The sequence below is a fragment of the Aegilops tauschii genome, chromosome 5, assembly GCF_002575655.3.
Source record: "Aegilops tauschii subsp. strangulata cultivar AL8/78 chromosome 5, Aet v6.0, whole genome shotgun sequence".
NCBI lineage: Eukaryota > Viridiplantae > Streptophyta > Magnoliopsida > Poales > Poaceae > Aegilops > Aegilops tauschii.
In genome coordinates this window covers 65,285,682-65,298,929 of record NC_053039.3, presented here as the reverse complement: position 1 = coordinate 65,298,929, position 13,248 = coordinate 65,285,682, and the positions used below count along the sequence as shown (strand labels likewise).

Here is a 13,248-nt window from a genome sequence, read left to right as displayed (position 1 = left end):
CATCGCATTTGCCGCAGTCTGTTTTCGCTTCCTCTCCTTCTCAAGCTCCTCTTCCTTCTTCTTCTTTAGCTTGGCTGCATCCTCCTCTCTAAGCTTCTTCGCAGCCTTCTCCCTGAAGGAAATATGCCCTAGAGGCAATAATAAAGTTATTATTTATTTCCTTATATCATGATAAATGTTTATTATTCATGCTAGAATTGTATTAACCGGAAACATAATACATGTGTGAATACATAGACAAACAAAGTGTCACTAGTATGCCTCTACTTGACTAGCTTGTTGATCAAAGATGGTTATGTTTCCTAGCCATAGACATGAGTTGTCATTTGATTAACGGGATCACATCATTAGGAGAATGATGTGATTGACTTGACCCATTCCGTTAGCTTAGCACTCGATCGTTTAGTATGTTGCTATTGCTTTCTTCATGACTTATACATGTTCCTATGACTATGAGATTATGCAACTCCCGTTTACCGGAGGAACACTTTGTGTGCTACCAAAAGTCACAACGTAACTGGGTGATTATAAAGGTGCTCTACAGGTGTCTCCAAAGGTACTTGTTGGGTTGGCGTATTTCGAGATTAGGATTTGTCACTCCGATTGTCGGAGAGGTATCTCTGGGCCCACTCAGTAATACACATCACTATAAGCCTTGCAAGCATTGTGACTAATGAGTTAGTTGCGGGATGATGTATTACGGAACGAGTAAAGAGACTTGCCGGTAACGAGATTGAACTAGGTATCGAGATACCGACGATCGAATCTCGGGCAAGTGACATACCGATGACAAAGGGTACAACATATGTTGTTATGCGGTCTGACCGATAAAGATCTTCGTAGAATATGTGGAAACCAATATGAGCATCCAGGTTCCGCTATTGGTTATTGACCGGAGAGGTGTCTCGGTCATGTCTACATAGTTCTCGAACCCGTAGGGTCCGCACGCTTAACGTTACGATGACAGTTATATTATGAGTTTATATGTATTGATGTACCGAAGGTTGTTCGGAGTCCCGGATGTGATCACGGACATGACGAGGAGTCTCGAAATGGTCGAGACATAAAGATTGATATATTGGAAGCCTATGTTTGGACATCGGAAGTGTTCCGGGTGAAATCGGGATTTTTCCGGAGTACCGGGAGGTTACCGGAACCCCCCGGTAACTTAATGGGCCTTAGTGGGCCTAGGTGTAAGAGAGGAGAGGAGGCCAGGGAAGGGCCGCGCGCCCCTCCCCCCAGTCCGAATAGGACAAGGAGAGGGGGGGCGGCGCCCCCCCTTCCTTCCTCCCCTCCACCTTTTCCCCTTCCTCTCCTAGTCCAACATGGAAAAGGGGGGAGTCCTACTCCCGGTAGGAGTAGGACTCCTCCTGGCGCGCCTCTCCTCCCTTGGCCGGTGGCCTCCCCCTTGCTCCTTTATATACAGGGGCAGGGGGCACCTCTCGACACACAATTGATCAACGATCTTTTAGCCGTGTGCGGTGCCCCCTCCACCATATTACACCTTGATAATATCGTAGTGGTGCTTAGGCGAAGCCCTGCGTCGGTAGAATATCATCATCGTCACCACGCCGCCGTGCTGACGAAACTCTCCCTCAACACTCGGCTGGATCGGAGTTCGAGGGACGTCATCGAGCTGAACGTGTGCTGAACTCGGAGGTGCCGTGTGTTCGGTACTTGATCGGTCGGATCGTGAAGACGTACGACTACATCAACCGCGTTGTGTTAACGCTTCCGCTTTCGGTCTACGAGGGTATGTGGACAACACTCTCCCCTCTCGTTGCTATACATCACCATGATCTTGCGTGTGCGTAGGAAATTTTTTGAAATTACTACGTTCCCCAATAGTGGCATCCGAGCCTGGTTTTATGTGTTGATGTTATGCACGAGTAGAACACAAGTGAGTTGTGGGCGATATAAGTCATACTGCTTACCAGCATGTCATAATTTGGTTCAGCAGTATTGTGAGATGAAGCGGCCCGGACCGACATTACGCGTACGCTTACGCGAGACTGGTTTCACCGTTGCGAGCACTCGTTGCTTAAAGGTGACTGGCGGGTGTCTGTCTCTCTCACTTTATTTGAACCGAGTGTGGCTATGCCCGGTCCTTGCTAAGGTTAAAACAGCACCAACTTGACAAACTATCGTTGTGGTTTTGATGCGTAGGTAAGAACGGTTCTTGCTAAGCCCGTAGCAGCCACGTAAAACTTGCAACAACAAAGTAGAGGACGTCTAACTTGTTTTTGCAGGGCATGTTGTGATGTGATATGGTCAAGACATGATGCTATATTTTATTGTATGAGATGATCATGTTTTGTAACCGAGTTATCGGCAACTGGCAGGAGCCATATGGTTGTCGCTTTATTGTATGCAATGCAATCGCCATGTAATTGTTTTACTTTATCACTAAGCGGTAGCGATAGTCGTAAAAGCAATAGTTGGCGAGACGACAACGATGCTACGATGGAGATCAAGGTGTCGTGACGGTGACGATGGTGATCATGACGGTGCTTCGGAGATGGAGATCACAAGCACAAGATGATGATGGCCATATCATATCACTTATATTGATTGCATGTGATGTTTATCTTTTATGCATCTTATCTTGCTTTGATTGACGGTAGCATTATAAGATGATCTCTCACTAAAATTTCAAGATAAAAGTGTTCTCCCTGAGTATGCACCGTTGCCAAAGTTCGTCGTGCCCAGACACCACGTGATGATCGGGTGTGATAAGCTCTACGTCCATCTACAACGGGTGCAAGCCAGTTTTGCACACGCAGAATACTCAGGTTAAACTTGACGAGCCTAGCATATGCAGATATGGCCTCGGAACACGGAGACCGAAAGGTCGAGCGTGAATCATATAGTAGATATGATCAACATAGTGATGTTCACCATTGAAACTACTCCATCTCACGTGATGATCGGACATGATTTAGTTGATTTGGATCACGTAATCACTTAGATGATTAGAGAGATGTCTATCTAAGTGGGAGTTCTTAAGTAATATGATTAATAGAACTTAAATTTATCATGAACTTAGTACCTGATAGTATCTTGCTTGTCTATGTTAATTGTAGATAGATGGCCCGTGCTGTTGTTCTGTTGAATTTTAATGCGTTCCTTGAGAAAGCAAAGTTGAAAGATGATGGTAGCAATTACACGGGCTGGGTCAGTAACTTGAGGATTATCCTCATTGCTGCACAGAAGAATTATGTCATGGAAGCACCGCTAGGTGCCAGGCCTCCTGCAAGAGCATCACTAGAAGTTATGAACGTCTGGCAGAGCAAAGCTGATGACTACTCGATAGTTCAGTGTGCCATGCTTTACGGCTTAGAACCGGGTCTTCAACGACGTTTTGAACGTCATGGAGCATATGAGATGTTCCAGGAGTTGAAGTTAATATTTCAAGCAAATGCCCAGATTGAGAGATATGAAGTCTCCAATAAGTTCTACAGCTGCAAGATGGAAGAGAATAGTTCTGTCAGTGAGCATATACTCAAAATGTCTGGGTATAATAATCACTTGATTCAACTGGGAGTTAATCTTTCGGATGATAGCGTCATTGACAGAATTCTTCAATCACTGCCACCAAGCTACAAGAGCTTCGTGATGAACTATAACATGCAAGGGATGAATAATACAATTCCCGAGCTCTTCGCAATGCTAAAGGCAGCGGAGGTAGAAATCAAAAAGGAGCATCAAGTGTTGATGGTCAATAAGACCACTAGTTTCAAGAAAAAGGGCAAAGGGAAGAAGAAGGGGAACTTCAAGAAGAACAACAAGCAAGTTGCTGTTCAGGAGAAGAAACCCAAGTCTGGACCTAAGCCTGAAACTGAGTGCTTCTACTGCAAGCAGACTGGTCACTGGAAGCGGAACTGCCCCAAGTATTTGGCGGATAAGAAGGATGGCAAGGTTAACAAAGGTATATGTGATATACATGTTATTGATGTGTACCTTACTAATACTCGCAGTAGCACCTGGGTATTTGATACTGGTTCTGTTGCTAATATTTGCAACTCGAAACAGGGGCTACAGATTAAGCGAAGATTGGCTAAGGACGAGGTGACGATGCGCGTGGGAAATGGTTCCAAAGTCGATGTGATCGCGGTCGGCACGCTACCTCTACATCTACCTTCGAGGTTAGTTTTAGACATAAATAATTGTTATTTGGTGCCAGCGTTGAGCATGAACATTATATCTGGATCTTGTTTGATGCGAGACGGTTATTCATTTAAATCAGAGAATAATGGTTGTTCTATTTATATGAGTAATATCTTTTATGGTCATGCACCCTTGAAGAATGGTCTATTTTTGTTGAATCTCGATAATAGTGATACACATATTCATAATATTGAAGCCAAAAGATGCAGAGTTGATAATGATAGTGCAACTTATTTGTGGCACTGCTGTTTAGGTCATATCGGTGTAAAGCGCATGAAGAAACTCCATAATGATGGACTTTTGGAATCACTTGATTATGAATCACTTGGTACTTGCGAACCGTGTCTCATGGGCAAGATGACTAAAACACCGTTCTCCGGAACTATGGAGAGAGCAACTGATTTGTTGGAAATCATACATACAGATGTATGTGGTCCGATGAATGTTGAGGCTCGTGGCGGATATCGTTATTTTCTCACCTTCACAGATGATTTGAGCAGATATGGGTATATCTACTTAATGAAACATAAGTCTGAAACATTTGAAAAGTTCAAAGAATTTCAGAGCGAAGTTGAAAATCATCGTAACAAGAAAATAAAGTTTCTACGATCAGATCGTGGAGGATAATATTTGAGTTACGAGTTTGGCCTACATTTGAAACAATGCGGAATAGTTTCGCAACTCACGCCACCCGGAACACCACAACATAATGGTGTGTCCGAACGTCGTAATCGTACTTTATTAGATATGGTGCGATCTATGATGTCTCTTACTGATTTACCGCTATCGTTTTGGGGTTATGCTTTAGAGACGGCTGCATTCACTCTAAATAGGGCACCATCAAAATCCGTTGAAACGACACCTTATGAACTATGGTTTGGCAAGAAACCAAAGTTGTCGTATCTTAAAGTTTGGGGTTGCGATGCTTATGTGAAGAAACTTCAACCTGATAAGCTCGAACCTAAATCGGAGAAATGTGTCTTCATAGGATACCCAAAGGAGACTGTTGGGTACACCTTCTATCACAAATCCGAAGGCAAGACATTCGTTGCTAAGAATGGATCCTTTCTAGAGAAGGAGTTTCTCTCGAAAGAAGTGAGTGGGAGGAAAGTAGAACTTGATGAGGTAACTGTACCTGCTCCCTTATTGGAAAGTAGATCATCACAGAAATCAGTTTCTGCGACACCTACACCAATTAGTGAGGAAGTTAATGATAATGATCATGAAACTTCAGATCAAGTTAGTACTGAACCTCGTAGGTCAACCAGATTAAGATCCGCACCAGAGTGGTACGGTAATCCTGTTCTGGAGGTTATGTTACTAGACCATGACGAACCTACGAACTATGAAGAAGCAATGGTGAGCTCAGATTCCGCAAAATGGCTTGAGGCCATGAAATCCGAGATGGGATCCATGTATGAGAACAAAGTATGGACTTTGGTTGACTTGCCCGATGATCGGCAAGCCATTGAAAATAAATGGATCTTCAAGAAGAAGACTGACGCTGACGGTAATGTTACTGTCTATAAAGCTCGACTTGTTGCGAAAGGTTTTCGACAAGTTCAAGGGATTGACTACGATGAGACCTTCTCACCCGTAGCAATGCTTAAGTCTGTCGAATCATGTTAGCAATTGCCGCATTTTATGATTATGAAATTTGGCAAATGGATGTCAAAACTGCATTCCTGAATGGATTTCTGGAAGAAGAGTTGTATATGATGCAACCGGAAGGTTTTGTCGATCCAAAGGGATCTAACAAAGTGTGCAAGCTCCAGCGATCCATTTATGGACTGGTGCAAGCCTCTCGGAGTTGGAATAAACGCTTTGATAGTGTGATCAAAGCATTTGGTTTTATACAGACTTTTGGAGAAGCCTGTATTTACAAGAAAGTGAGTGGGAGCTCAGTAGCATTTCTGATATTATATGTGGATGACATATTGCTAATTGGAAATGACATAGAATTTCTGGATAGCATAAAGGGATACTTGAATAAGAGTTTTTAAATGAAAGACCTCGGTGAAGCTGCATATATATTGGGCATCAAGATCTATAGAGATAGATCAAGACGCTTAATTGGACTTTCACAAAGCACATACCTTGACAAAGTTTTGAAGAAGTTCAAAATGGATCAAGCAAAGAAAGGGTTCTTGCCTGTACTACAAGGTGTGAGATTGAGTAAGACTCAATGCCCGACCACTGCAGAAGATAGAGAGAAGATGAAAGATGTTCCCTATGCTTCAGCCATAGGCTCTATCATGTATGCAATGCTGTGTACCAGACCTGATGTGTGCCTTGCTATAAGTTTAGCAGGGAGGTACAAAAGTAATCCAGGAGTGGATCACTGGGCAGCGGTCAAGAACATCCTGAAATACCTGAAAAGGACTAAGGATATGTTTCTCGTTTATGGAGGTGACAAAGAGCTCATCGTAAATGGTTACGTTGATGCAAGCTTTGACACTGATCCGGACGATTCTAAATCGCAAACCGGATACGTGTTTACATTGAACGGTGGAGCTGTCAGTTGGTGCAGTTCTAAGCAAAGTGTCGTGGCGGGATCTACGTGTGAAGCGGAGTACATAGCTGCTTCGGAAGCAGCAAATGAAGGAGTCTGGATGAAGGAGTTCATATCCGATCTAGGTGTCATACCTAGTGCATCGGGACCAATGAAAATCTTTTGTGACAATACTGGTGCAATTGCTTTAGCAAAGGAATCCAGATTTCACAAGAGAACCAAGCACATCAAAAGACGCTTCAATTCCATCCGGGATTTAGTCCAGGTGGGAGACATAGAAATTTGCAAGATACATACGGATCTGAAAGTTGCAGACCCGTTGACTAAGCCTCTTCCACGAGCAAAACATGATTAGCACCAAGACTCCATGGGTGTAAGAATCATTACTGTGTAATCTAGATTATTGACTCTAGTGCAAGTGGGAGACTGAAGGAAATATGCCCTAGAGGCAATAATAAAGTTATTATTTATTTCCTTATATCATGATAAATGTTTATTATTCATGCTAGAATTGTATTAACCGGAAACATAATACATGTGTGAATACATAGACAAACAGAGTGTCACTAGTATGCCTCTACTTGACTAGCTCGTTGATCAAAGATGGTTATGTTTCCTAGCCATAGACATGAGTTGTCATTTGATTAACGGGATCACATCATTAGGAGAATGATGTGATTGACTTGACCCATTCCGTTAGCTTAGCACTCGATCGTTTAGTATGTTGCTATTGCTTTCTTCATGACTTATACATGTTCCTATGACTATGAGATTATGCAACTCCCGTTTACCGGAGGAACACTTTGTGTGCTACCAAACGTCACAACGTAACTGGGTGATTATAAAGGTGCTCTACAGGTGTCTCCAAAGGTACTTGTTGGGTTGGCGTATTTCGAGATTAGGATTTGTCACTCCGATTGTCGGAGAGGTATCTCTGGGCCCACTCAGTAATACACATCACTATAAGCCTTGCAAGCATTGTGACTAATGAGTTAGTTACGGAATGATGTATTACGGAACGAGTAAAGAGACTTGCCGGTAACGAGATTGAACTAGGTATCGAGATACCGACGATCGAATCTCGGGCAAGTAACATACCGATGACAAACGGAACAACGTATGTTGTTATGCGGTCTGACCGATAAAGATCTTCGTAGAATATGTGGGAACCAATATGAGCATCCAGGTTCCGCTATTGGTTATTGACCGGAGAGGTGTCTCGGTCATGTCTACATAGTTCTCGAACCCGTAGGGTCCACACGCTTAACGTTACGATGACAGTTATATTATGAGTTTATATGGTTTGATGTACCGAAGGTTGTTCGGAGTCCCGGATGTGATCACGGACATGACGAGGAGTCTCGAAATGGTCGAGACATAAAGATTGATATATTGGAAGCCTATGTTTGGACATCGGAAGTGTTCCGGGTGAAATCGGGATTTTTCCGGAGTACCGGGAGGTTACCGGAACCCCCCGGTAACTTAATGGGCCTTAGTGGGCCTAGGTGGAAGAGAGGAGAGGAGGCCAGGGCAGGGCCGCGCGCCCCTCCCCCCAGTCCGAATAGGACAAGGAGAGGGGGGCGGCGCCCCCCCCCCCCCCCCTTCCTTCCTCCCCTCCACCTTTTCCCCTTCCTCTCCTAGTCCAACATGGAAAAGGGGGGAGTCCTACTCCCGGTAGGAGTAGGACTCCTCCTGGCGCGCCTCTCCTCCCTTGGCCGGCGGCCTCCCCCTTGCTCCTTTATATACGGGGGCAGGGGGCACCTCTCGACACACAATTGATCAACGATCTTTTAGCCGTGTGCGGTGCCCCCTCCACCATATTACACCTCGATAATATCGTAGCGGTGCTTAGGCGAAGCCCTGCGTCGGTAGAACATCATCATCATCACCACGCCGTCGTGCTGACTAAACTCTCCCTCGACACTCGGCTGGATCGGAGTTCGAGGGACGTCATCGAGCTGAACGTGTGCTGAACTCGGAGGTGTCGTGTGTTCGGTACTTGATCGGTCGGATCGTGAAGGCGTACGACTACATCAACCGCGTTGTGTTAACGCTTCCGCTTTCGGTCTACGAGGGTATGTGGACAACACTCTCCCCTCTCGTTGCTATACATCACCATGATCTTGCGTGTGCGTAGGAATTTTTTTGAAATTACTACGTTCCCCAACAGTGGCATCCGAGCCTGGTTTTATGCGTTGATATTATGCACGAGTATAACACAAGTGAGTTGTGGGCGATATAAGTCATACTGCTTACCAGCATGTCATACTTTGGTTCAGCGGTATTGTGAGATGAAGCGGCCCGGACCGACATTATGCGTACGCTTACGCGAGACTGGTTTCACCGTTGCGAGCACTCGTTGCTTAAAGGTGACTGGCGGGTGTCTGTCTCTCTCACTTCAGTTGAACCGAGTGTGGCTACGCCCGGTCCTTGCGAAGGTTAAAACAGCACCAATTTGACAAACTATCGTTGTGGTTTTGATGCGTAGGTAAGAACGGCTCTTGCTAAGCCCGTTGCAGCCACGTAAAACTTGCAACAACAAAGTAGAGGATGTCATGATTGAGAACTCCGACTCCCTCACAGTGCGTGGGTGATTGATGTCCACATTCCTAACGCGACCGGCGGCATACAAGTGTGAGCATGGGAGATGAAGCAACAATGGCCTCCCGCAAGTGCAATCACATTGTGTTAACGACACCTTGAAAGCCCGACCTCCATGTTGCCGACCATCGTTTGTGGTTCCTCCTGGCTCTTTCACTTCGTACTTCCACTCTTCGTTGTCATATAATATAGCTTCTTCTGAGTCCGCCTTCCGTGATTGAAATACCAACCATTCATCAACTTTGGGTGGGAACTTGTACTTGTACTTCCGTGGGTTCTCACCCGCTATCTGTGCATTGGTTTCCATCGAGTACTTTACAAAGTACGCATTCATCTTGTCAAATGTGTATTGAACTATTGCCGTCACAGGTAATCCACGTGCACCTTTGAGCACCCTATTGAAGCATTCGGCCATATTGCTTGTCATTTGACCGTATCTCCGGCCATCTTCATCAAAAGCACGTGCCCACTTGTTCCGGTATTGAATGTGCCTATTGAGAAATTCTTGACCCACGGGATCAAGTTTTTTGTGTGCGAGCAATTTGTTGTACAAAGTGGCGAAGCGCTTATCGGAGAAAGCGAGACAACAATCTTGAAGATCATCGGCCAACTCCTTAAGGCCACATGCCCTATAGAAGTTCGAACAAAAGTGCCTCATGCACCATCGATGGTGTAACGGAGCATGCCGAGGAATGTCAATCTCCACGGCGTTAAGAATTCCTTGATTCCGATCCGATATGACACAAATTTCCCTTTGAGCGGGTAACACCTTCGTCCTAAAAAGATGCAGAAACCACTCCCAGTTGTCATTGTTTTCCACCTCAACCAAAGCAAATGCCAATGGCAACACCCGGTTATTGGCATCACTTGCTATCGCAACCAACTAGATGCCCTTGTATTTTCCGGTCAAGAACGTGCCATCAATTGCGATGACCGGCCTACAATGTTCGAAAGCCCTCACACATTGCTCGAACGCCCAAAAAGCACGGCCAAATACTCTGACTTTCCTTCCTTCATGAACCGTTGTTTGGTGCCCATGAGGCTCGACCACATGAACCATGCCCGGGTTTGTCGCGGCCATGGCTAACAACAACCTAGGGATTCGGTTGTATGCTTCCTCCCATGTACCATACAACATCTTAAATGCGGCTTGCTTCGCCTTCCATGCCTTGCCGTATTTCACCTTGTAATGAAAGATGGCTTTCACAAGGTCAATGACATGTTGGACGCTCATTGTTGGAAGTGTGGATATTGAGTTGGAGAGCCTGTAAGCGATGAACTCAGACGTGAGTTGTTTGTGGTCTTGGGACACAATCTTGCCATCCACCCTTTTGCCTTGGCACATGTGAGTTGGCACACAACTCACTACATGCCAAGTTGGACCTCCTTTCCATGGTCTTGCACGCACAATCCACGGACAACCGCCACGGCCTCTTGTAAGTCCAAGTTGGACCTTCTTTCCACGAGCTCTACCACCACGGCCTCTTGTAAGTCCAAGTTGGACCTCCTTTTCATCTTCACATGCACATGCAACCGTGTAGCGCACATTGACGTCTGAGTTCACCACCTTGTGTGGACGATAATGCGTAACTGAGTAGTTGTCGAGCCACATCTTCAATTCCAATAAGCTGTCGAACTTAGAACCTTTAGCAATCCGGTTCTTGTCGTCTACCAAATCACGGTGAGAGCTTGGCCTAACCCCAAGAGGTACACATTGGCCACCATCTACCACGACTTCATCCGCGAGACTAACATCCTTGAACAATGTAGTCCGATGATCCCGACCAAATACCTTCTCGAAAGCTTCGGACTCCTTCACCGTGAACCCCTCCACATCAACTTGTTCATCGGGACCATCGTCATCCGAGTCCGATGCATATGCACGGGAAAAAGGGATGGAATGGTCCATTGTCTCTTGCAAATGATATTTGTCGAGATCACCCACATTGTTGTCATGGAGATCAACTTCATTGTCATCGTCCACATACTCATCATTGTCCTCTTGCAAAGATTCATCTTGGTTGTTTGTATACGGGCTCAATGTTGGCCTCACTTCTTGGGTCAAAAGAGGTTCAACAATTTCATCTCGCTTCAAGGGTGGGGGGCTACTAGCAACCAAAGGGGAGGGGTTCCGGTTCAAGTCCAAATGCAAACTTGAATCAACCTTCTTCGTTGCAAATAACTCAAGAGCCTTGTCTAGTGATTCGGCCACCGTCTCCTTGTATGCAACCCAACGTTGCTCCGAGTTGACACGCATTGTCTTCCAACGGATGTGCATTCCAAAACCAACATTATGCCTTCCCTCCAACTCAATGATATCACTAGGGTCCATCCAATTCAAATCTTTCCTAACTTGTTGCAAGAGCTCCGCATAGCTAGGACTAGTATCAAACACCATGTCAAGCTCATCCGGGTCCGGTTCTTCATTGCCTTTCAAAAAGGCGTCTTTGTCCCCATGATGAACAAACACACATGTTCTTCCCATCCCTATAAGCATTCAAAGAACACAAGGTAACATTGCTTCCATGAGTACTAATCCAAGGATTAACACGGAATACAAACCCTAATATATATATGAAACAACAACCCTAACCCTAACCATAACCCTAACCCTAACCATAACCATAACCCTAGCCCTAAACCTAACCCTAGCACCAACATAAGAACACCCATAAGAATAACCCTAGCATACTAACAAAGCCCAATCATAGAAATTGGCAAACAAAAATCTCACATCTCCATGCAAATCTCTAGATCCAAACAAAACTAGGGTTTCCCCAAACTAGCAACAAATGAGCAATTGGAGAACTTTACTTGGATCAAAACAAGGGGATCGGAGAATATTACCTTGAGGGAGGGTTTGACTTCGAAATCCACGGACAAATTCTTCAAATTTGCAAGATTTGGAAGAAGATTTGAGAGGGGGAGAGAGTGGGAGAGGGGGCAAAGCTCGGGGAGAGAGTGAGAGAGTGTGTGGTGTGGGGGAGGGGGTGGGGGAGGGGGCCCAGCCAAGTGGCTGGATAAGTCACAGTGCAGCGCCTAGCCGCTAGGCGCTGCACATTACATATGTGGCGCCTAACCCGTAGGCGCTGCACATTACATGTGTGGCACCTAGCCCGGAGGCGCTGCACGGCTGGGTGCGGGCCCAGGGGCTGCCACGGTGGACAGGAGTGCAACGCCGCCGAGCTAGGCGCTGCACAGTAGGATGTGGCGCCGGCGTGGCGGGCGCTACACAAAAAGGTCAGAGGAGTGAAATAGTTTCGCACTCAGTTCATTCTGTAAAATAATTTCGTCCCGAGGTCAAAATTGTCAAATTTGCCCACCAACAGCGGCTGCGATTTCTCACCCTGCTGTTAGTGGCGAGGTCGGACAGAGCAGAGCAACGAGCTCTGGACAGCGATAATGGTGGTCAGCGTCCGGAAGAAGTAGGAGGGATTCACGGCTTCGAATCCGTGGTCCAGAGCAGATGTGAACAAAGCGGAGCCCATCACAGTCCCTGTAGTTGTTCGGTGAGGATGACGACCGCGGCGGCCGACGGAACCGAGGAAGGCGGCCTCGGTCCAAGAGGTTCCTGCACGCCGGGGCACGGAATGACCATTAAAGGGACAGCAGGAACAAAAATGGAGCTAGGGGAAGTGGGGAACTACCTAGGAGCAAGAACACACCAGAAAACGAGGCGATTCACGGCGCCGTCTAGCTGGCGTGCATGTCGGAGCTGGAGGCATGGACGTCGATCCGGACTGAGGGCTGGCGAATCCTGCCGGTTCCTGTGACCGGTGTTGCAACGGCGAGCGGCGGTGCCCCCGGCGAGCTAGACGAGAGAGGGGATGCAAGAGAAGAGGATATGAAGTGAGGAGGGAAGGGGCAGCTGGTTTGCGGCCGCGTGTCTGTTGTCCCTAGTCCTGGCCATCTCAGGCCCGGCCCTGTCGGCCCACCCAGGCCCGGCCCTAAAATCCAGGGCCTAGGCC

At 46.3% G+C, this 13,248-nt stretch overlaps 1 long non-coding RNA gene across 1 annotated transcript in view; it reads right to left on the bottom strand.

The window, feature by feature from the left end:
* LOC109760212 (uncharacterized) overlaps window positions 1–12,829 on the bottom strand; it is a 40,790-nt gene extending 27,961 nt beyond the window's left edge. The window contains exon 1 of the long non-coding RNA XR_005756245.3: window positions 12,627–12,829. This is a non-coding gene — a long non-coding RNA (uncharacterized lncRNA). The remainder of the gene's footprint in view (window positions 1–12,626) is intronic.
* Window positions 12,830–13,248: the final 419 nt, after the last annotated feature.